Below are 23,677 nucleotides of genomic sequence, written 5' to 3'. Positions count from 1 at the left end.
AATGCTGAAAACTTTACTGCCCACTATGAGTATATTATTTCTAGCATATTCACTTATTGCCATTTTATTTCTGTCAGAAAAATTCATACTCTCTACATCAATTTCTACTTGTTCCTTACCTTCACATTATAACAAAATATGTAACCCATATTTGATACTGTTTTGATTATTACCATTTAATGTAAAAACAATAAAACTGACCACTTTCTAAGTTTCTTACAGTGAAGTAGAGAAAGACAATCTCAATTAGAGTGAAGTGGGAACTTGGAGGAAGGATGATAGGAGTCAGTAGGACTTGAGAGAGGGTTAGAATATTTGTGGGAACTTGACATACACAGAAGGAGGAAGCAGTACTCCAATTATGTAAAGGGGCGAATCCAAAGGAACAGAAGCATAAACTAATATGGCAGGTTCAGAGAATAGCAAATCGCTGTGTAGCTGGAATGGAGAGAAATACATTGGATACCAAGCTGGACAATAGGCGTAAAATGATATCAAGGAGAGTCTGCATGATATGCGCAGGCATTTAGATTCATCCTGATCAATGGGAAACTATCTGGAATTGGAATACGACCTGGTCAGAACGTCAGCTTGCTCACTCCCTCTTGCGAGAGCACAGGAATCACAACTAACTGCTGAACAACCATTGAAAGAAAGGCACTGGAACTCACCAAAAAAGATAGCCTACATCCAAAGACAAAGGAGAAGCCACAATGAGACGGTAGGAGGGGCGCAATCACAATAAAATCAAATCCCATAACCGCTGGGTGGGAGACTCACAAACTGGAGAACACTTATACCACAGAAGTCCACACACTGAAGGGAAGGTTCTGAGCCCCACGTCAGGCTTCCCAACCTGGGGGGTCCAGCAACAGGAGGAGGAATTCCCAGAGAATCAGACTTTGAAGGCTAGCGGGATTTGATTGCAGGACTTCAACAGGTCTAGAGGAAAAAGAGATTACACTCTTGGAGGGCACACACAAAGTAATGTGCGCATCGGGACCCAGGGGAAGGAGCAGTGACCCCATAGGAGACTGAGCCACACCAACCTGCAAGTGTTGGAGGGTCTCCTGCAGAGGCTGGCTGTGGCTGTGGCTCACCATGGGGAAAAGGACACTGGCAGCAGAAGTTCTGGAAAGTACTCCTTGGTGTGAGCCCTCCAGGAGTCCGCCATTAGCCCCACAAACGGGCCTGCTGTAGGCTCCAGTGCTGGGTCGCCTCAGGCCAAACCAACAGGGAGGGAACACAGCCTCACCAATCAGCAGACAAGTGGATTAAAGTTTTACTGAGCTCTGTCCACAGAGCAAGACCCAGCTCTACCCACCACCAGTCCCTCCCAACAGGAAGCTTGCACAAGCCTCTCAGATAGCCTCATCCACCAGAGGGCAGACAGCAGAAGCAAGAAGAACTACAATCCTACAGGCTGTGAAAAAAAACCACATTCACAGAAAGATAGACAAGATGAAAAGGCAGAGGACTATGTATCAGATGAAGGAACAAGGTAAAACCCCAGAGAAACAACTAAATGAAGTGGAGAGAGGCAACCTGCCAGAAAAAAAATTCAGAATAATGATAGTGAAGATAATCCAGGACCTCGGAAAAAGAATGGAGGCAAAGATCGAGAAGATGCAAGAAATGTTTAACAAACACCTAGAAGAATTAAAGAACAAACACCTAGAAGAATTAAAGAACAAACAAACAGACATGAACAATACAATAACTGAAATGAAAAATACACTAGAAGGAATCAATAGCAGAATAACTGAGGCAGAAGAACGGATAAGGGACCTGGAAGACAGAATGGTGGAATTTACTGCCGTGGAACAGAATAAAGAAAAAAAGAATGAAAAGAAATGAAGACAGACTAAGAGACCTCTGGGATAACATTAAACACACCAGCATTCGCATTATAGGAGTCCCAGAAGAAGAAGAGAGAGAGAAAGGCCCGAGAAAATATTTGAAGAGACTATAGTCAAAAACTTCTGTAAAATGGGAAAGGAAATAGCCACCCAAATCCAGGAAACGCAGAGTCCCAGGCAGGATAAGCCCAAGGAGAAACACACCGAGACACATAGTAATCAAATTGACAAAAATTAAAGACAAAGAAAAATTATTAAAAGCAACAAGGAAAAAGGACAAATAACATACAAGGGAACTCCCATAAGGTTAACAACTGATTTCTCAGCAGAAACTCTACAAGCAAGAAGGGAGTGGCACAATATATTTAAGTGATGAAAGGGAGAACCTACAACCAAGATTACTCTACCCGGCAAGGATCTAATTCAGATTTGATGGAGAAATCAAAAGCTTTACAGATAAGCAAAAGCTAAAAGAATTCAGCACCAACAAACCTGCTCCTCAACAAATGCTAAAGGAACTTCTCTAAGTGGGAAACACAAGAGAAGAAAAGGACCTACAAAAACAAACCCAAAACAATTAAGAAAATGGTAATAGGAACATACATATCGATAGTTACCTTAAATGTGAATGGATTAAGTGCTCCAACCAAAAGACACAGGCTCGCTGAATGAATACAAAAACAAGACCCATATATATGCTCTGTTCAAGAGACCCACTTCAGACCTAGAGGTACATACAGAATGAAAGTGAGGGGATGGAAGAAGATATTCCATGCAAATGGAAATCCAAAGAAAGCTGGAGTAGCAATACTCATATCAGATAAAATAGAGTTTAAAATAAAGAATGCTACAAGAGATAAGGAAGGACACTACATAATGATCAAGGGATCAATCCAAGAAGAAGATATAACAATTATAAATATATATGCACCTAACATAGGAGCACCTCAATACATAAGGCAACTGCTAACAGCTGTAAAAGAGGAAATCAACAGTAACACAAAAATAGTGGGGCACTTTAACACCTCACTTACACTAATGGACAGGTCATCCAGACAGAAAATTAATTAGGAAACACGAGCTTTAAATGACACAACAGACCAGATAGATTTAATTGATATTTATAGGACATTCTATCCAATAACAGCAGATTACACTTTCTTCTCAAGTGCACACGGAACATTCTGTAGGAAGACCACATCTTGGGTCACAAATCAAGCCCTGGTAAATTTAAGAAAATTGAAATCATATCAAGTGTCTTTTCCAACCAGAGCACTGAGATTAGCAATAAATGACAGGGGAAAAAAACGTGAAAAACACAAACACATGGAGGTGAATTCTATCAAACATTTAGAGAAGAGTTAACACCAATCCTTCTCAAACTGTTCCAAAAAATTGCAGAGGAAGGAACACTCCCAAACTCATTCTATGAGGCTACCATCACCCTGATACCAAACCAGAAAAAGATACTACAAAAAAAGAAAATTACAGACGGATATCACTGGTCAATATAGATGCAAAAATCCTCAACAAAATACTAGCAAACAGAATCCAACATCACAATAAAAGGATCATACACCATGATCAAGTGGGATTTATCCCAGGGATGCAAGGATGCTTCAATATACGCAAATCAATGTGATACACCATATTATCAAATTGAAGAAGAAAAACCATATGATCATCTCAATAGATACAGAAAAAGCTTTTGACAAAATTCAACACCCATTTATGATAAAAACTCTCCAGAAAGTGAGCATAGAAGGAACCCACCTCAACATAATAAAGGCCATATACGACAAACCCACAGCAAACATCATTCTCAATTGTGAAAAACTGAAAGTATTTCCTCTAAGGTCAGGAACTAGACAAGGATGTCCACTCTTGCCACAATTATTCAGCATAGTTTTGGAAGTCCTAGACACAGAAATCAGAGAAGAAAAAGAAATAAAACGAATACAAATTGCAAAAGAAGAAGTAAAACTGTGACTATTTGCAGATGACATGATACTCTACACAGAGAATCCTAAAGATGCTACAAGAAAACTACTAGAGTAATCAATGAGTTTGGTAAAGGCAGGATACAAAATTAATGCACAGAAATCCCTTGCATTCCTATACACTAACAATGAAAGATCATAAAGAGAAATTAAGGAAACAATCCCATTCACCATTGCAACAAAAAAATAAAATACATAGGAATAAGCCTTCCTAAGGTGGTAAAAGACCTGTACTCAGGTAATGATAAGACACTGATAAAAGAAATCAAAGAGGATACAAACAGATGGAGACATATACCATGTTCTTGGATTGGAGGTATCAATATTGTGAAAATGACTCTACTACCCAAAGCAATCTACCGATTCAATGCAATCCCTATCAAATTACCAATGGTATTTTTTACAGAACTAGAATAAAATATCTTAAAATTTGTATGGAGACACAAAAGACCCCAAATAGCCAAAGCAATCTTGAGGGAAAAAGACCAAGCTGAAATAGTCAGATTTCCTGACTTCAGACTATCCTACAAAGCTACTGTAACCAAGACAATATGGTACTGACACAAAAATAGAAATATAGATCAATGGAATAGGATAGAAAACCCAGAGATAAACCTATGCACCTATGGTCACCTAGTCTATGATAAAGGAGGCAAGGATATACAATGGAGAAAAGACAGTCTCTTCAATAAGTGGTGCTGGGAAAACTGAACAGCTACATGTAAAAGAATGAAATTAACACCATATACAAAAATAAACTCAAAATGCTTTAAAGACCTAAATGTAAGAACAGACACTATAAAAGTCATAGAGGAAAACTTAGGCAGAACACTCTTTGACATAAATCGCAGCAAGATCTTTTTTGATCCACCACCTAGAGTAATGGAAATAAAAACAAAAATAAACAAATGGGACCTAATGATACTTAAAAGTTTTTGCACAGGAAAGGAAACTACAAACAAGACAAAAAGACAATCCTCAGAATGGGAGAAAATATTTGCAAATGAAGCAATGGACAAAGGATTAATCTCCAAAATATATAAACAGTTCATGCAGCTCAATATTAAAGAAACAAACAACCCAATCCAAAAATGGGCAGAAGACCTAAACAGACATTTCTCCTAAGGAAACATACAGATGGCCAAGAAGCACATGAAAAGCTGCTCAACATCACTAATTATTAGAGAAATGTAAATCAAAACTACAATGAGGTATCACCTCACACCTGTCAGAATGGGATTAATCAGAAAATCTATAAACAATAAATGCTGGAGAGGGTGTGGAGAAAAGGGAACCCTCTTGCACTGTTGGTGGGAATGTAAATTGATACAGCCACTATGGAGAACAGTGTGGAGGTTCCTTATAAAACTAAAAATAGAATTACCATATGATCCAGGAATCCCATTCCTGGGCATATACCCAGTGATAACCATAATTCAAAAGGACACATACACCCCAATGTTCATTGCAGCTCTATTTACAATAGCCAGGTCATGGAAGCAACCTAAATGCCCATCGACAGACGAATGGATAAAGAAGATGTGGTATATATACAGAATGGAATATTACTCAGCCATAAAAAGGAACGAAACTGGGTCATTTGTAGAGACGTGGATGGACCTAGAGACTGTCATACAGAGTGAAATAAATCAGAAAGAGAAAAACAAATGTCATATGTTATCGCATATATGTGGAATCTAGGAAAATGGTATAGATGAAGTGGTTTTCAGGGCAGAAATAGAGACACAGATGTAGAGAAGAAACATACGGACACCAAGGGGGGAAAGGTCAGGGTGGGGTGGGGCGTGGTGGAGGTGGGATGAATTGGGAGATTGTGATGGACATGTATACAATAATATGCATAAAATAGATAAGAACCTGCTGTATAAAAAAGTAAATAAAATTCAAAAATAAATTAAACGTTGATAGAATTTAAACATTTGCTTAGAAAGTGTTAAGAAAGAATTAGATTCACATTTTAGGGTTAATCTATTCCCTGGGGATGGCAACTGATGGGAGTGAATAATGAAGAGCAATTTCAATGTACTATCATTTAAAAGGGAAGTTCAAGGCAACACTTTCCAATACAACTGGCTTCACAATACAATTCGAAATAATACACCAGATGGCTTTTAAAAAGTACGCTTTTATTCTTTCTGTTACCTGATGCAATATCTGAAACGATCTCCCATCATGATATAGTCACCTGAGTTCTGAGAATTCACATGTGATGAGTAGTTTCTCAGATGTCATCACTGACTCTGAATAAAATCCCTTAACACTTAGCAGATATTAGTAACAGAACATTTATGAGGCCAAAATAGCACTGAAGGTCCAATAAGCCTAGAATCCATGAATGCATGATATTACTACTCACACTCTTTACTGGTCAAGTGATTAGATAGAATGGACATAACTGCAGGCGTCTGAGGTCAGTGTCATTAACCCTTCCCCTAATAAGCCTCCCCTTGGAGAAGGAAATGGAACTGAGATTAATGATACATTAACAGTAAAAGTTTTTAGTTTTGTAGTTCCTTTGTAATTCTTTACTAGAAAGGACTCAACCATTCCTGCTGGTGATTGCTCTGTAATTATTTCTTTTATAGAATATAAGGAAATTGTATTTTAAAATAGGGTCCTGGCTCTTTATAGTTGGAGACTAAAACCATTGATGCAGTAGGATGAATAAAATGCAAGAAAGTGACAGTGATGTACTGGTTTTACATAGAGCTGTTAAAATTAGTATGAAGCTAGCAAACCCTAAATTGTGAGAAAGCTGAAATCAGACAATTGCCCCAGTGCACAATCCTTTGTATGCTCCCAAGCCCACTCTTTATTTATAGGAAGATTCACAATATGGGAGGAGGCACTCCTTTCTTGTTTCTATGACATCACAGTCTCCCCAGTTTCCCCATGTGTGACTTACCCTGCTTCTTTTCTATGCGCTCTGCAAGTTCTTCTCTTCCAATTGGCCGTGAAATGTAGGGTTTCTTGCAGCTTCCTTCTAGATCCTCATCTTCCATATGTTCTCTGTCTAGGCAATTTCAACCACAATCCGGTCACCACATATATGCCAGTGATCTTCAAGTTCAAATAGCTCTGTACTGAATTTGTGCCAAAAAATTACCTCTTTGATGTTGCTATTGGATGTCTCTACAGGAAATCAAGCACAAAATGGATAAAACATGGATCACATGAGCTTCCTCCAAAAACAGTCTCCTCTCTGATGACCCCTAGTTAGAAAATGGATTCAACATTCATCCTGCTCTAAAGGACAGAAAACTGGTGTCTTCATCAGCCTCTCCATCATTTCAGTGTCCCATACATCTCTCTGCTCCCAGCACAATTAGTAGTTCCTTTATCCTTTCTCCATCTAATATTTTCAGCTACTGAGTGGAAAGAACTTTTAAAACTCCTCCTCACATAGCAAAAATATAAAATAGAATGAAACAATCATGTATATGGAAAATTTTCCCCAAATATTAGTTAATAACTGCAGAAATGAAAATCATCATTGATCACATACTGATATGGTATCACCTGATGTAAAAGCATTGTTGCAAGTAAAACAAAAGATAACCAATAGATTTAATTGCACTCTACTAACAAACATGTTAGAGCCTAGAAACGTCTCAATTGTTCTAACAGAAATTGCATAGAAAAGTATGAATCTAATTAGACTTGAAAACAAACTGAAAATTGACACTATGTCAAAAAGCATCTTGTAGTGGATTCAGTGTAAAGTTATTTATCCAACTTAGGAAATAATCACTGGTGCATTACAAAGAATGGTATTTACGTCTTCAATTTTTGTATTACTTTATTTTTCTTTTTACAAAATATATGAAACTAGTTCTAACCACCCCCCTTTTACTCCCTGAAGTATGTCAAGCCTCGGTTAAGCTCAAATAAGCCTAAATTCAGAGAGGGAATTTTGCATTTTATCCCATTTAAAAATGTCAAATCCATTTCCTCAACAGCATTATATTAGCATTACCAGCCCCACTCCTTTTGTTGTCAGTGATGTTTAGCTGTGTTTTAGTCTTTAATACAGAGTTTGCAAACTATTCAATATAAGAATTTGAAAGCAAATAAAATGATGCAAATTACAATGGAAGAGAAACTGAGTTTAAACAGATCTCTTAAATATTTTCTCTCCTTCCCATTACTATTCACTTCATTCATATTACATTTTGCATTTTTGAAGATGTATTTTTCCCCCATGACTATTCTGAATTACTGCTCATTCTTAATATTTTCCCTTTTTTGTTTGTTTACACCATGTTTTGGAAATAAATTATTGTTCATTTGTATTAACATTGAATAAATACATTTAATAACATGCATATTTTTGAAGGATATTTTATTAATATAGTATTGAATACAGGAAAAGATATTAGGAGAATATACTATGTCATGTAGACTATTTTTTCCCTAAGATGTCATGAACTTATACTTCCCTCAAATATTTTCTCCTACATTTTTTCCATTGTGACTTTTTATTAATAAAAAACAAAGATTATAAATAAAATCAAGTGGTTCAATTAGACATATTCCAAACATACCTTTGTAGTATTTATAATCATGTGAACACAAGGTTTTTACTTTAATGAAAAGTGGAAATAAATTTATTGATGATTCTGTTATGTTGGGTTACTTTGCACAACTTTAAAATAAAAACATGGTTTTAAAAATTGATGTGTGCTTTTGGTTGATCTACACAATTAAAATATAACAATATTGCTCCTTTGCCTTTCCATACTAAATAGCGTTACATAGTTTAACTCATAATATAATATATGAAGATTGTTCTAAATTTTTTGATAAAATAATTTTGAAAATTGTATATTTATGTTCCTAAATTAAACCTTAGTTCTAGAAGCAATACCACTAGAAGCTTCTGCTTTATAGAGTTGTCTTTGTTCAGGTTATTTATGAATTCCCCATAGAAAAGAGCATCATTCCTTATTCTAATGAACTGCGTAACCTACTCTTACACTATCAAATCAAAACCCTTATATAATAATGCACTTACGATAACATACCAGTTTGTAGAATGGTCTCCCACTGTATTTCCAAACAATATTTCTTTTGAAGTATTTAGTTGTCATATGGCACATACAGTTTTAACCTTGCATCTAATTCCTAGATAATTGACATAAATATTTATATGGTTGAACTTTTATCCTAATGTGTGTTATACAATTGCTACCATTAATCATTTCCCAAAGGTTTCCTTTTCAGGCTCATACAGTGTTTCAAAGTCGTATTATTCTGCAAAGCAGTTTTTATGATGTGATAGTCAACTCTAGGCTTTAACCTAGGCTAGTGAGTAATGATAACTCATTAATATGCTTTATAAAAATCTCACCTTTACATTTTTAGGACATCTAATTATATTGTTGCCAATATTCATTTCATTAATTCTTACTTATGTCTGGTAATGTTTATTTTGCTACCTTTATATATTTGTACTTCATATTATAACTTTACATATTGTATTATTACCTTGACATCTTTCTACTTATCTAATCATAGCTGCAGCTACTAAATTATTTTTAATTCAGCCAAGCATTTTTAAATAGTAATTATTATAAGCAAACAATTTGCTTTCCATTATTGCTGGATAATTACATTTTAAAAACCTATACTTTAATTTTCCACCTATTTTTTGCAGTAAGTTGCTCAAGTATGATCTTAATTTTATACAGTCAAAAAGTCACTAATAATTATTACATTTGTGGTTAATGTACCACTCACTACTCTGTAACAATTTTAAATCCTTTTCTCATAAAAATGTGAGTTCATAGATTAAGTAGTGACAGATTCTAATTTCCTTTCAAAATATTTCATAATGTATATTGCTTGTTTCTACTAGGAAACATTACTCCTTTGTGTAAGTGTTCTGAGGAATAAGTTTTTTGGACTCAGGGCAATATCGAGTGTATCAAAGCAGTTAGTATTGCAGTGTTCAATACCAACTGAATGCCTCAGAGGGGATGAGTGTCCATGAAGTACAATTCGATTCATCCATTACTTTTCCAAGTAACATGAAACTGAAATACATTTATTCCATGTAACAATAAGCTGATTCTTAAAACCATAAAAGAAAGCATAACTACATTAAAAATGTCAACAGTATGTAATTATTGAACAGCAACAGTAAAATGGTATAATGTATAAATGAAGCATAACACTTCCTCAAAGGACTTCAAATCTACAAAGGAGTACTTATGATTTATTTTTAAAATTTAAATTTTGGAGGGTAATAATAAGTTATACTATTCATAATTTTCCTTCATATACTTTATTAATAGATGCTTTGCAAATTTAAAACCTACTTGAAAATCATATCCTTTCATCTATTCAATTGCCATTGGAGAACAGCCCTTGGTAATAGTAAGTTTTATTTATTGATTAAATGTGAGTAAATATACACACTCGTATATGTGTGTATGTGTAAAATACACTTTTTTTTAAATGGACAGATGTAAACCTTCTCTCACAGTGAAACTGGCTCTGCCTTGTGTTGTTTTGTTTTGTTAATTTTTTGGTTTTTAGTGTCTTGTGGAAGCCTATATATTCACTCAGAGTTGAAGATAATAAGAGAATCTTAACAGGTGATTAGATAATTCAAATGTTGGCATATGTGATTCCGTTTTGCAGATATAATTAAAGTCCCTAATCAGTTGACTTTGTTTTAACCAAAAGAGAGATTACCATGGGCAGGACTGACCTAATCAGGTGAACCTTTTAAAGAGACTCAAAGCAGCAGACACATTCAAAGCAAGAGGTACACTCCTCCCAGCCTCTGACAAACAAATACATGTGCTGTGAACTGTCTATGGAGGGCACCACGTGGCAAGAACCTACAGGTGGCCCCTAGGTGCTGAGAGCAGCCCCTTGCCAATATTCAGCAAGAAAATGGAACTTCCATTTCTACAAGTGCAGGGAGCTGAATTCTGACGACAACCAGTTGGATGAAAACTTTTGAGCCTCAGATGAGAGAGCAACCATGGCTGACACCTTGATTTCAGCCTAGTGAGACCCTCAGTAACGAACCGAGTTACCTCATAATCCCACAGAAATTGTGAGATAGTAAACTTTTGTTTCAAGCCACAAAATTTGTACTAATTTGTTATGAAGCAATAGGAAACTAACCCATACTATAAAGAAAAGGAGTAGAGGGATTTAGAGATATATTAGATTTCTAAAATAAAAAGGTAGTTTTAAGTAAAAAACAGAAAGAAAATTTGAAGCATAAGGTATCGGGTGTGAGGTTTCTTACCATTTGAAATGAAGTTGCCAAGCTAGAAGTACTATGCCTTAGTCACTGCCCATTAACCTCCTAAATCATAAAGTTTTTAAGTGAAAGATGAATTCTGAATATCTATTCTGTGCCATTTAGGCTAAAAAGTTCTTATACTTACTGACCTACCTCTGTTATTTATTATTTATATATTTAATCTATATGCATGACTAATACAGAATGAATGAGCTAAATTTGGACTATGTCCATAAGTTGATTTGAATTTTTCAATATATGGTTATAAGCACAATTAAGTCTTCTTACATAATTGCAACTAGATCTTGGTCAAAGTATGATGTATAAAATCTGTTGAAACTTTAAGCATTAACCAGCCCTAAGATCTCAAAATTTATAAGTAGTACTGAAATATATATATATCAAAATAAGTAGTACTGAAATTGAATATGTAAAACTAAACTTTTCAAGATATTACGGTACCTCCTCCCTCCCAGTGATGTGAATTAAGCTCATTGAGACTTGAGTTAAGCACTCATAGCTTCATCATTCATGAATCAGGTGAATACTAATCCTGTAAAAATAGGAAATAACCTGTAATGTTTAGTTTTCCGTGTCAACTTTCTAGACTACAGTACCCAATTACTCAATCAAACACTATTTTTCATGGTATTGCTCTGACATACTCTGTAGATGTGATTAAGGTCCATAATGAGTTGACATTGTAAAGGAGATTATCCTAGATAATCTGGGTGAACCTGATTCAATCATTTTAAAGGTTTTAAGAGTAGAATTGAGGTTTCCCTGAAAAAGAACTTGCCTATGGACTGCAGCTTCAGCTCTTGCCTGAGAGTTCCAGGCTGCTCTGCCTGAAGGCCTGTCCTGTAAATTTCAGAACTGCTTAGCCAGCCCACACCATTCTGTAATGCCATTCCTTACAGTAAGTCTTGTAATATATGTACTGTATTGGTTCTGTTTTGCTGGCGGGACCCTAATACATAACGCCTCTGGTTTGCAAACTTATGACAACGGAAACTCTCATGGATATAAAATCCTTTTGGTGGATTTTTTACTCACTTAAACAATTATCAAAGGCATAACACTTAAATAACTAAGCAAACAAACTTCCTAATAGCAGGCAAACACATCTACCACGGAGCAACTGAAAATTAGCAGCCCCAACGAACCATGCTGGATTTTATGAAATAAAAATTAATATGATATCCATATGTCTTCACAGTGAGTGTTCAAAATAAGTAGTGGTTAATAAATGTTCCACATGTATACAGTTATTGCTGAATTGATTTCCAGTTTGAATTATGCACATACATGTATAATATTATGCAAAACAAAAAAAAAAAGCTAAGAAGAAAAGGGGCTTCTCAGAGAGCATGTACTCTCTTACGAGGGCAAGCTTTAAATGGCATTGAGGTCACATCACCAAGGATTCAATCATTTCTGACAATCCCTTCAACAGCAAGGATTATGGGCTGACATCTCATTACTGGAGTACTGAAACATGAATAATTTGTTCTACACTGATGAACAGGAGATAGTGAAAGCCATCCAGTTACAAGGTATGAGAATAAACTCTAAATATATTACAAGAGAATAATTATGGAAAAGAAATATTAATGAAAGCTTTGTAATTATGTATCTTATAATTATATATATACTTTTTTATTATAAAGGACTTGTAGTTATCAGGTGTTGTTCTTACTTAAACAATAAAAGTGTTTTTTTAAAATTTATATTCCCCTAATTCTCAAATTTCCTGAGAATTTAAATGGCAGAAAAATAATAAAAGTGAGAGAAAGAACAGAATAAAAATTAATATTTACTTTAAAATTAAAGATTAATTGTATAAACCTTCTTGGGATGGAAAATATACACATTCTTCTTTTTTTCTTGTATTACATGCATTGAAGTTAAAAATGCAGAATAACTCTATATTCAATGAAAAGGGTAAATGTGAACACACATCAGAAGTATGTCAGAAGAAAGTGTAAATATTGTGCTTATTTTATAAAGGAAATACTGCTTTCTAAAAATATATGATACTTCATATTTAAAACATAAAAAGATACAAAATCAACTTTATGATGAATTTAGAATGGTTGCTAGAGTGAACCAATATTCTAATTCAACAAGTTTACTAATACAGACACTACAAATATCTCTGTCCACATTCTTAAAGTGCACAGAGCAAAGATGGAGCAAGACAGGTGTTAAGGACTGAATGTTCACATTCCTTCCAAATTCATATGTTATGGCTCTAAATCCCAATGTGATAGTATTGGGAAATGGAGTCTTCAGGAGAGTTTAGATGAGGTCATGTGAGTGGGGTCCTCCTGATGAGATTAGTGCCCTTACAAGCAGAGACTAGAGAGCTTGCTCCCCCTCTTTCTGCCATGTGGGGACACAGCAGGAAATGGCCATCTGCAGGCCAAGGCCTCATCACACAACCAAATCTGCCTGCATCTTAATCTTAGACCTCTAAACCTCCAGAACTGTGAAAAATAAATGTCTGTTGCTTAAACCTTCCAGTGTATAGTATTCTGTTATAGCAGTCCAAACTGACTAAGACAATAGGTGTCATAAATGTTCAAGAAAGTGTAAGGCATTTGGTGTTGCAGAAAAAATAAGCCTGCATCATAAGACTGATTTTGATATTTCACCCAAACTACAGCATTGCCATCAGTGATGAAAAATCTCATTTGTCCAAGAATTAAGGATAAACGTCCTCCATTTCATTAAATGAATTAAGCTTTGAGTTATTAAAAATGTGTTTGATTAAAAGATAGCATTGGAAAATTACTGGCTATTGCTTTAAACTATCTTTTTTAACATCTTTATTGGAGTATAATTGCTTCACAATGCTGTTAGTTTCCGCTTTATAACAAAGTGTATCAGCTATACATATACATACATCCCCATATCTCCTCCCTCTTGCATCTCCCTCCTACCCTCCCTATCCCACCCCTCTAGGTGTACATAAAGCACCGAACTGATCTCCCTGTGCTATGCGGCTGCTTCCCACTGACTATTTTACATTTGGTAGTGTATATACGTCCATGCCACTCTCTCATTTCGTCCCAGCTTAGCCTTCCTCATCCCCATGTCCTCAAGTCCATTCTCTACGTCTGTGTCTTTATTCCTGTCCTGCCCCTCGGTTCTTCAGAACCATTTTTTTTTTTAATTCCATATATATGTGCTAGCACACGCCATTTGTATGCTTACTTTCTGACTTACTTCACTCTGTATGACAGACTCTAAGTCCATCCACCTCATTACAAATAACTCAATTTTGTTTCCTTTTATGGCTGAGTAATATTCCATTGTACGTATGTGCCACATCTTCTTTATCCATTCATCTGTCAATGGACACTTAGGTTGCTTCCATGTCCTGGCTATTGGAAATAGAGCTGCAATGAACATTGTGGCACATGACTCTTTATGAATGATGGCTTTCTCAGGATATATGCCCAGTAGTGGGATTGCTGGGTCATATGGTAGTTCTATTTTTAGTTTTTTAAGGAACCTACATACTGTTCTCCAAAGTGGCTGTATCAATTTACATTCCCACCAACAGTGCAAGAGGGTTCCCTTTTCTCAACACCCTATCCAGCATTTACTGTTTGTAGATTTTTTGATGATGGCCATTCTGACCGGTGTGAGGTGATACCACATTGTAGTTCTGATTTGCATTTCTCTAATGATCAGTGATATTGAGCATCCTTCCATGTGTTTGTTGGCAATCTGTATATCTTCTTTGGAGAAATGTCTATTTAGGTTTTCTGCACAGTTTTGGATTGGGTTGTTTGGTTTTTTGATATTGAGCTGCATGAGATGCTTGTATATTTTCGAGATTAATCTTTTGTCTGTTGCTTCCTTTGCAAATATTTTCTCCCATTCTGAGGGTTGTCTTTCCGTCTTGTTTATGGTCTCCTTTGCCGAGCAAAAGCTTTTAAGTTTCATTAGGTCCCATTTGTTTATTTTTATTTCCATTTCTCTAGGAGGTGGGTCAAGAAGGATCTTGTTGTGATTTATGTCATAGAGTGTTCTGCCTATGTTTTCCTCTAAGTTTTACAGTGTCTGGCCTTACATTTAGGACTTTAATCCATTTTGAGTTTCTTTTTGGGTATGGTGTTAGGGAGTGTTCTAATTTCATTCTTTTACTTGTAGCTCTCCAGTTTTCCCAGCACTACTTATTGAAGAGGCTGTCTTTTCTCCACTGTATATTCTTACCACCTTTATCAAAGATAAGGTGATCATATGCGTGAGGGTTTATCTCTGGGCTTTCTATCCTGTTCCATTGATCTATCTTTCTCTTTTTATGCCAGTACCGTACTGTCTTGATTACTGTAGTTTTGTAGTATACTCTTAAGTCCAGGAGCCTGATTCCTCCAGCTCTGTTCTTCTTTCTCAAGATTGCTTTGGCTATTTGGGGTCTTTTGTGTTTCCATACAAATTGTGCAATTTTTTTGTTCTAGTTATGTGAAAAATGCCACCAGTAGTTTGATAGGGATTGCATTGAATCTGTAGATTGCTTTGGGTAGTATAGCCACTCTCACAATGTTGATTTTTCCAATCCAAGAACATGGTATATCTCTCCATCTGTTTGTATCATTTTTAATTTCTTTCAACCATGTCTTATAGTTTTCTGCATACAGGTCTTTTGTCTCCTTAAGTAGGTTTATTCCTAGGTTTTTTATTCTCTTTGTTGCAATGGTAAATGGGAGTATTTCCTTAATTTCTCTTTCAGATTTTTCATCATTAATGTATAGGAATGCAAGAGATTTCTGGGCATTAATTTTGTATCCTACTTTACCAAATTCATTGATTAGTGGAGCCGGGAGGTCTCTTCTGGAGCAATGTCCTGAACTTGGCTCTCCCACCTCAGAGGCTCAGGCCTGACACCCGGCCAGAGCACCAAGACCCTATCAACCACATGGCTCAGAAGAAAAGGGAGAAAAGAAAGAAAGAAAAAAAATAATTAAAGTTATTAAAATAAAAAATTAAAAAAATATATAACTAAAAATTTTTTTAAAAAAGGACAACAAGAGCAACCAAGCCAAAAAAAAATCTACTAATGAAAGCAAGTGTTAAAAGCTATACTAAAAAAAAAAAGAAAGAAAACAAAAAGGACAGACAGAACCCTAGGACAAATGGTAAAAGCAAAGGTATACAGACAAAATCACACAAAGAAACATACACATTCACAAAAAGAGAAACAGGACAAATATACATATATATATATGTGTGTGTGTATATATATATATATATATACACACACACATATATATGTATAAAGGAAGAGAGTAAACAAATCTACTGATGACAATAAGCTATAAATACTAACCTAAGATAAACATAAAACCAGAAACAAATTAGAAGCAGAAAGCAAACCCCAAATCTACAGTTGCTCCCAAAGTCCACCTCCTCAATTTTGGGAGGATTCGTTGTCTATTCAGGTATTCCACAGATGTAGGTACATCAAGTTGATTGTGGAGATTTAATACACTGCTCCTGAGGCTGCTGGGAGAGATTTCCCTTTCTCTTCTTTGTTCGCACAGCTCCTGGGGTTCAGCTTTGGTTTTGGACACGCTTCTGCATGTAGGTCACCTGTGGGCATCTCTTCTTCTCTCAGACAGGACGGTGTTAAAGGAGCAGCTGATTCGGGGGCTCCGGCTCACTCAGGCCGGGGCGAGAGGGAGGGGCATGGAATGCGGGGCGGGCCTGCGGTGGCAGAGGCCAGCGTGACATTGCACCAGCCTGAGGCACCCCGTGCATTCTCCCGGGGAAGTTGTCCCTGGATCCCGGGACCCTGGCAGTAGCGGGTTGCACAGGCTCCCGGGAGGGGAGGTGTGGAGAGTGACCTGTGCTCGCACACAGGCTTCTTGGTGGCGGCAGCAGCAGCCTTAGTGTCTCATGCCCGTCTCTGGGGTCTGCACTGGTAGCCGCGGCTCGTGCCCGTCTCTGGGGCTCCTTTAAGCAGCGCTCTTAATCCCCTCTCCTCGCGCAGCAGGAAACAAAGAGGTAAGAAAAAGTCTCTTGCCTCTTCGGCAGCTCCAGACTTTTCCCCGGACTCCCTCCCAGCTAGCCGTGGCGCACTAACCCCCTGCAGGCTGTGCTCACGCTGCCAACCCCAGTCCTCTCCCTGCGCTCCGACCGAAGCCCGAGCCTCAGCTTGCAGCCCCGCCCGCCCCGGTGGGGGAGCAGACAAGCCTCTCGGGCTGGTGAGTGCCGGTCAGCTCTGATCCTCTGTGGAGGAATCTCTCCGCTTTGCCCTCCGCACCCCTGTGGCTGCGCTCTCTCCTGCGGCTTCAGAGCTCCCCCCTCTGCCACCCGCAGTCTCCGTCCGCGAAGGGGCTTCCTAGTGTGTGGAAACCTTTCCTCCTTCACGGCTCCCTCCCACTGGTGCAGGTACCATCCCTATCCTTTTGTCTCTGTTTATTCTTTTTTCTTTTGCCCTACCCAGGTATGTGGGGAGTTTCTTGCCTTTTGGGAGGTCTGAGGTCTTCTGCCAGCGTTCAGTAGGTGTTCTGTAGGAGTTGTTCCACGTGTAGATGTATTTCTGGTGTATTTGTGGGGAGGAGGGTGATCTCCGTGTCTTACTCCTCCGCCATCTTGAAGGTCCCCCCCCCCCCATCTATCTTTTAACAAAGTATAAAATTAACACTGAACATAGAGCCATTCACAGTCCATGTAACCCCCCTGGGTTTATTTGTCCATTATTTGCAGATTTGTCATAGAGAGTGAAGGGCAAAACTAGGTTTAGTTGATTTCCTTACTGCAGATCTTAAAATAGCCCACATGTATTTTCTGACCAATGAAATAGAAGCACAGAAACACTTCATGTCTCTTTTAACTCCATCTATAATGTATATATATTTAGGCAATATTCTCTTAAAATTAAAATAATAATAGCAAACGAATGTCAAGAAAATAGAGCTGATAAAATTTGTTAGCAACAGATTTGTGTGAAAATGTATGTGCAATATGTATGTGTGCTTATACATGCATATATTTAAGATTACTATAATTTTAAAAAGTGGTAATGAATATTCCTAATTTTACTTTCTCCAAATATTGGTTTTTTTTTTTGCTCACTGCATATAACATCATAGAATATTTTATTTTCAAAATTTATCTGAAATAATTTCTTCAAATATCACAGAACTTCATATGGTCATAGAGTTGATCATTTTAAAGTATATTTACTATTTGCAGAAACCAAAAGAAAGTTACTTTCTACACTGCCAAAAAAAAAAACTGATTTATTGCTCTTATTTCTTCTCTTCTGTTGATATACTGTCACAAATAAGAGCATATTTACATTCAGAGAGACGTATGTAAGAATATGAAGTTTTGAATGCAGCTTGAAATGAATATATATTTTGATATTGATACAAAGGGAACAGCACTGTCTTCATTTTCAATAATTCAGGAGTTAGTATTTTAGAAACATCACACACATTTCCTATGCATACTCAAAATTAAGATCACATGATTAATATAAGAAAATCATAGTTAATATGATTTAAAATGCAAGAAGCACAATTGATTATACTGTAAGAAATCAACAGAACAAAAAACGATATTCTAATTTAAACAAAAGTATAAATGCTTCTGAAAAGAAAGGAACATTTTCTATGAAGAATTAAAATCATCAAATTAAAGCAGCATGTAATGTAACCTGCCTCAGACCTTCGTTGAGTGGACTAACCACCTGAAGCCTCATTGGAAGCGCAGGGGTGGAGACATTTCTGTACACACAGCTAACCTGTCTCTCTTCTGGAGAACTTCTCCAAGTGCACGGTCAGAGCTGGTGACCTTCAAAAGCAGCATGACCAAAAGTGACCGGAGGGGTGACTTCGTCCACATTGTCTCTGTGGCCTCTCAGTGCAACGCAGTAATTTTAAAGCGCTGATACCTATCTTTAATGAATTGATAATTTTATACTTAAAAAATCCTGATTACACTGTTTTTAATTGTGACAATTCTATATCATATTAACTGTTATCCAGCTTCTCTGGAAAAAGTCACTGTTAAGGGGCACTTAAGTTTTTTCTATCATATTAAATGAAATCAGAAAAAGAACAGATTTTTCTCACCTAGAGTACTTCTCTGAAATGCCATTTACTTGGGCCCATTTCTTGGGGTAATTTTGAGGCTACTGGTTCTAAAGTCACATTTTGAGAGACATTGCTTTAAGAGCTCTTTTTCTTTTTCTCCATTCCATCTTCCTCAACATAGGGTGACTAAGAAATTTAAATTTGTGCTTAAGACTATATCCAATTTCAGATCCGTATCCATAGCATAATTGAAACTACAGATATTAAATCAACACTGACAAAACTTGCACTTTCCCCCTTCTTGCGTTCATATTATAAACATTCATTCTCCTTTTAACTGAGTTTTTTACACCTACTGTTACACTTCCTACTTTCTCCTTTGTAACTCACTTTTTCCTAAAGCCTCTGTCTTGCAAAACACCAGTGAATGCCCATTCACCATATGTGATGGTTTCTCTTCATCCATATTCACTGACATCTCTGTATAATTTGACACTCTCTTGCAGTGTTCATTTTACAAATGAATTTTCTAAGGTAACTAGAGTGTTTTACGAGATGTTTAGTTAAAAAAAAAAAAAATCTCTGGTGATCAAATTAGCATGGGTTGGCATGAACAAAATTAAACAGTTCTTTCTCCTGAGATTTCTCAGAATCTTTCATGTTAGTAATGTGCTTTGCCAACTTCAAGAGGAAAAGTACAGCATTTCCATTCTTTACATTAGTTTGATCACGTAACCTGTTGTTAAAACTCTTAGTAATGCTGTTTTACATCAAATGCTTTAGGAATACTGCTCAATGCTGTCACTATTGTTTACACATTTTTTTAAAAACCTGTTTCAGTGACTTTCTCCTCCTCTATTCCCAAGCTTTTTCTACAAACAAATATCCTAGAACTATTCCTCTTCATGATTTTAGTAAAGTATAATTACAAAGTTTCATTAAATTATCTTTACCAATTGTTTGAAGCCTATTGTTGCATTTTAATTGTTGAATCTACATAGTGATATACTTCAACATGCCTGTCACCAAAAAATTTTTCTTCTCCAAGATCCATTACCTCAATTAAATCTTTCAATTCTAAAAATAGTAAGTCTAACACTATCAATGGAAGAGCAATTATTTTTTGTAAACATTGTTAGGTTGTCATTTCAAGTTTAAAAGTAGAGAATATGAGACAGTAAATATTCACCATATTAATTTTCAGCCAAACTTATCTCAGTCTTGTGTTTACAAAAAATGAAATGTTGAACAAAAAACCAAAAATTGTTTTGTCCCTTCTTCTACTTCCCTTCCTGAATTATATAATTAAGCTTGTTGTCCTTTTTTATGGAGCCTTTACAATCTTACTATTTATATGTGACCCATATAAAAATAGCCTTTGTAACTTTTTGTCTGACTTCATTTACTTCAGTTACATATGCTAGCCTATATGATCTACTTAATTAATTAATTAATTAATTATTTTTGTGGTACGCAGGCCTCTCACTGTTGTGGCCTCTCCTGTTGCGGAGCACAGGCTCCAGACGCGCAGGCTCAGCGGCCATGGCTCATGGGCCCAGCCACTCCGCGGCATGTGGGATCTTCCCGGACCGGGGCACGAACCCGTGTCCCCTGCATCGGCAGGCGGACTCTCAACCGCTGCGCCACCAGGGAAGCCCTCTGATCCATTCTTTTAATGATAATTACTTGCAGTGTTTGCCGATTTTCTCTGTTAGAACCTCCCACCCACTTTTTATATTTTCACTGTCACACTGGACCTTAAAACATTGTGATATCATTTATCTCTTCCCAAATTTGTATAATGTATTTTATATTCCTTTAATCCCTGTGATACATTAGTATTCTATTGTTTAATATAGTAGACATATATTTAGATTATATATCTCCAACTTTGTTCTGTCCTGCATATGAGACCTCCTATGTGAGAGCACTTTCCTTCTGTGTAAAGTTCATTCTGCTCTTTCCATTTGTTTGTTTTCTTGTTTAAAAAAAATGCTGTTTATAGAATTCTACCTCGGCAAGTCTCCCACTTCTCCCTTACCCTCTGCCAGACAATAGGAGATGTTACCCCTGTATCTTCTTCCTTTCAATGTTGATATTTCAAAATCAGCTACCAACCTAACTACTGCTGTTCTAAATATAATCTTTCTTCCCGACTGATTTGAAGATTTTTCTCTCCTATCCATGGGCAGGGTTTTTTTAGTTTCACCATGTTGTGCCTACTGTGAATACTCTTTTATTTTTTAAAATACTTAATTGTGATGTAATTGACAGGTAATAAATGAAACTTTGATATGTTTTAACAAATGCCTATACCTGTGAAACTATTAACACAATATGAGTAATGAACATTTACATCACCATCAAAGTTTCCCTAGCCCCTATCTCCCTGCCCCCTCACATGCCTGGAAAGTCACTGATTTGCTTCCTATGGTCAGTTTGCATTTTCTAGAATTTTATATAAATGGAATCATGGAGAATGTACTCTTTTTATCTAACATTTTTGTCTCATCTTGTCTCATTCATTTTAATGGCTGAGTAATATTGATTATCCCTTCCTTTGTTGATGAGCATTTGCTTTTTTTCTAGTTTTTGGCTATCAGAAATAAACCTACAGTGATTATGAGCATTCAAGTCTTGACATATGAGTTTATATCTTCCTGGCACTGTGTATGCACCTTAAAGTTTGAAAAGCACTACTCTGAATCACACCAGTACTTAATTTTAGTCTAATCTGAGTTCTAGATCCATCCCTGCCTTTGCATTCCATGAACCACTTCTATAACCTTATAATAACCATTTCTCTTCATTTAAGCTACTGTTTGTATATTTTTTGCTTATAAAGAAAAGTATTTGAGATATAGTAAATGTCCCCCCCCCAACCTTCTGTTGCTTAAACTAGCCTCTGTGGATTTTTATTACTTATAATCATAAGATACTTTAGTAACTCAGTTGCTCAAATAAAATTTCCTTTAACACTGCAGCACAAACCTTGAAGTCCGGAAGCAATTACTGTAAATATCAGTAATGATGACAGATGTTATATATTGGGTTTGACTTAACAATCATCTGTGGATTAATTTTATTCTTTTGACACATACTTGGGTATTTCATGTTAATGTGGATAATCCAAAACAAGCTGAGTTTCATTTTCCCAAAGGATACCGATAAAATTAATTCACAGTTGGTCAAAATGGCGTTTTAGCAGACCAGGTCGCCATAATTATACATATTCTTGTCCTGGAAATCAGTAGGTGGAAAGGTCACTTATATAACAGAAAAATAAACTACTAAATCTTGAAATAAAAGAGTAGCTAGCAATAGATGCTTCTGGAAGCTACATAAATAGATTAGGAGACATCATGATCTCATAAAGAAAATAAAGGTGTTTTGAGTGCATGGAATTACCTTTCAATAATTCAAGCAGGGAAAATCTAAGAAGATGTACAGTGGTATCTACAGAAATGGGAGCATACTACTTTTGCAGAGTAAAGTTCTTGGAGCTCTTTAAGAAGTTATTTTTGTGACAGTTTTGTTTACAAAGGTAAACAAATTACATAATTCCATATAATATAAAATTTTATGATAGCAATTCCTTATGAATTTATTTATTAATTTGAAAATAATTTCATTCATTAATTTGATCTTTTTAAGTGCAGCAACAAACAGGCATTGACCACATCCTTTCCACTGTGGTCATGCTCATGGTTTAAAGTGAGATTTATACTTTGTTCTAGAAAATGCCACTATGGTGAAAGAAAAAAGTCAATTTGTAGTGTATTGTTTTTCTTCTAGGATATATAGGAACTAGCAAGATAAGACATTAATAAAAGACATAGCCCGCTTATTTATAACCTTAAACAATCTAAGGTTAAACATTAATATGTATTAATATATATAAAGAGAAGATATCAGATATGAGTAACACATGACTAGAAATATTTCTGTGCTACATCATTGGGATTTTGTGCCTGAACAACAGGTTAATATGCAGTGGTATCATCTAAAAACCTGCTATTGAAGTGCTGTTTCTCAAAACTCAACTGGTAAAATTTTTAAAAAGCGGAAAATTTTTTAAAAAATTGTTAAACTCTTAAAGGAATTAAAATGTTACACTAGAAAACACCCAGTTAATAAAAACAGGTACTAAAGGAGGAATGGAGAAACAAAAAGGCACCATGTGTAGGAGACAAAAAGCAAAACAGCAGATGTTAAATCAACAATATCAATAATAATATTAAAATCGAATGGATTGAACAATCTAAATAAAAAGCAAAGTTTATCTATTGGAAAATTCACATCCAAATCTGTACTGTCTATAGCAGTGGTCCCCAAACTTTTTAGTACCAGGAACTGGTTTCGTGGAAGATGATTTTTCCACAGACCAGGGCAGGGGGATGGTTTCGGGATGATTCAAGTACATTACATTTATTGTGCGCTTTATTTCTATTATTATTACATTGCAATATATAATAA

Source organism: Aethalodelphis obliquidens, unplaced genomic scaffold (genome assembly GCF_003676395.1).
Source record: "Aethalodelphis obliquidens isolate GAN/ISIS:26980383/991018 unplaced genomic scaffold, ASM367639v1 scaffold25, whole genome shotgun sequence".
In the NCBI taxonomy this organism is placed as follows: Eukaryota; Metazoa; Chordata; class Mammalia; order Artiodactyla; family Delphinidae; genus Aethalodelphis; species Aethalodelphis obliquidens.
Note: the sequence above shows the minus strand (reverse complement) of the source record.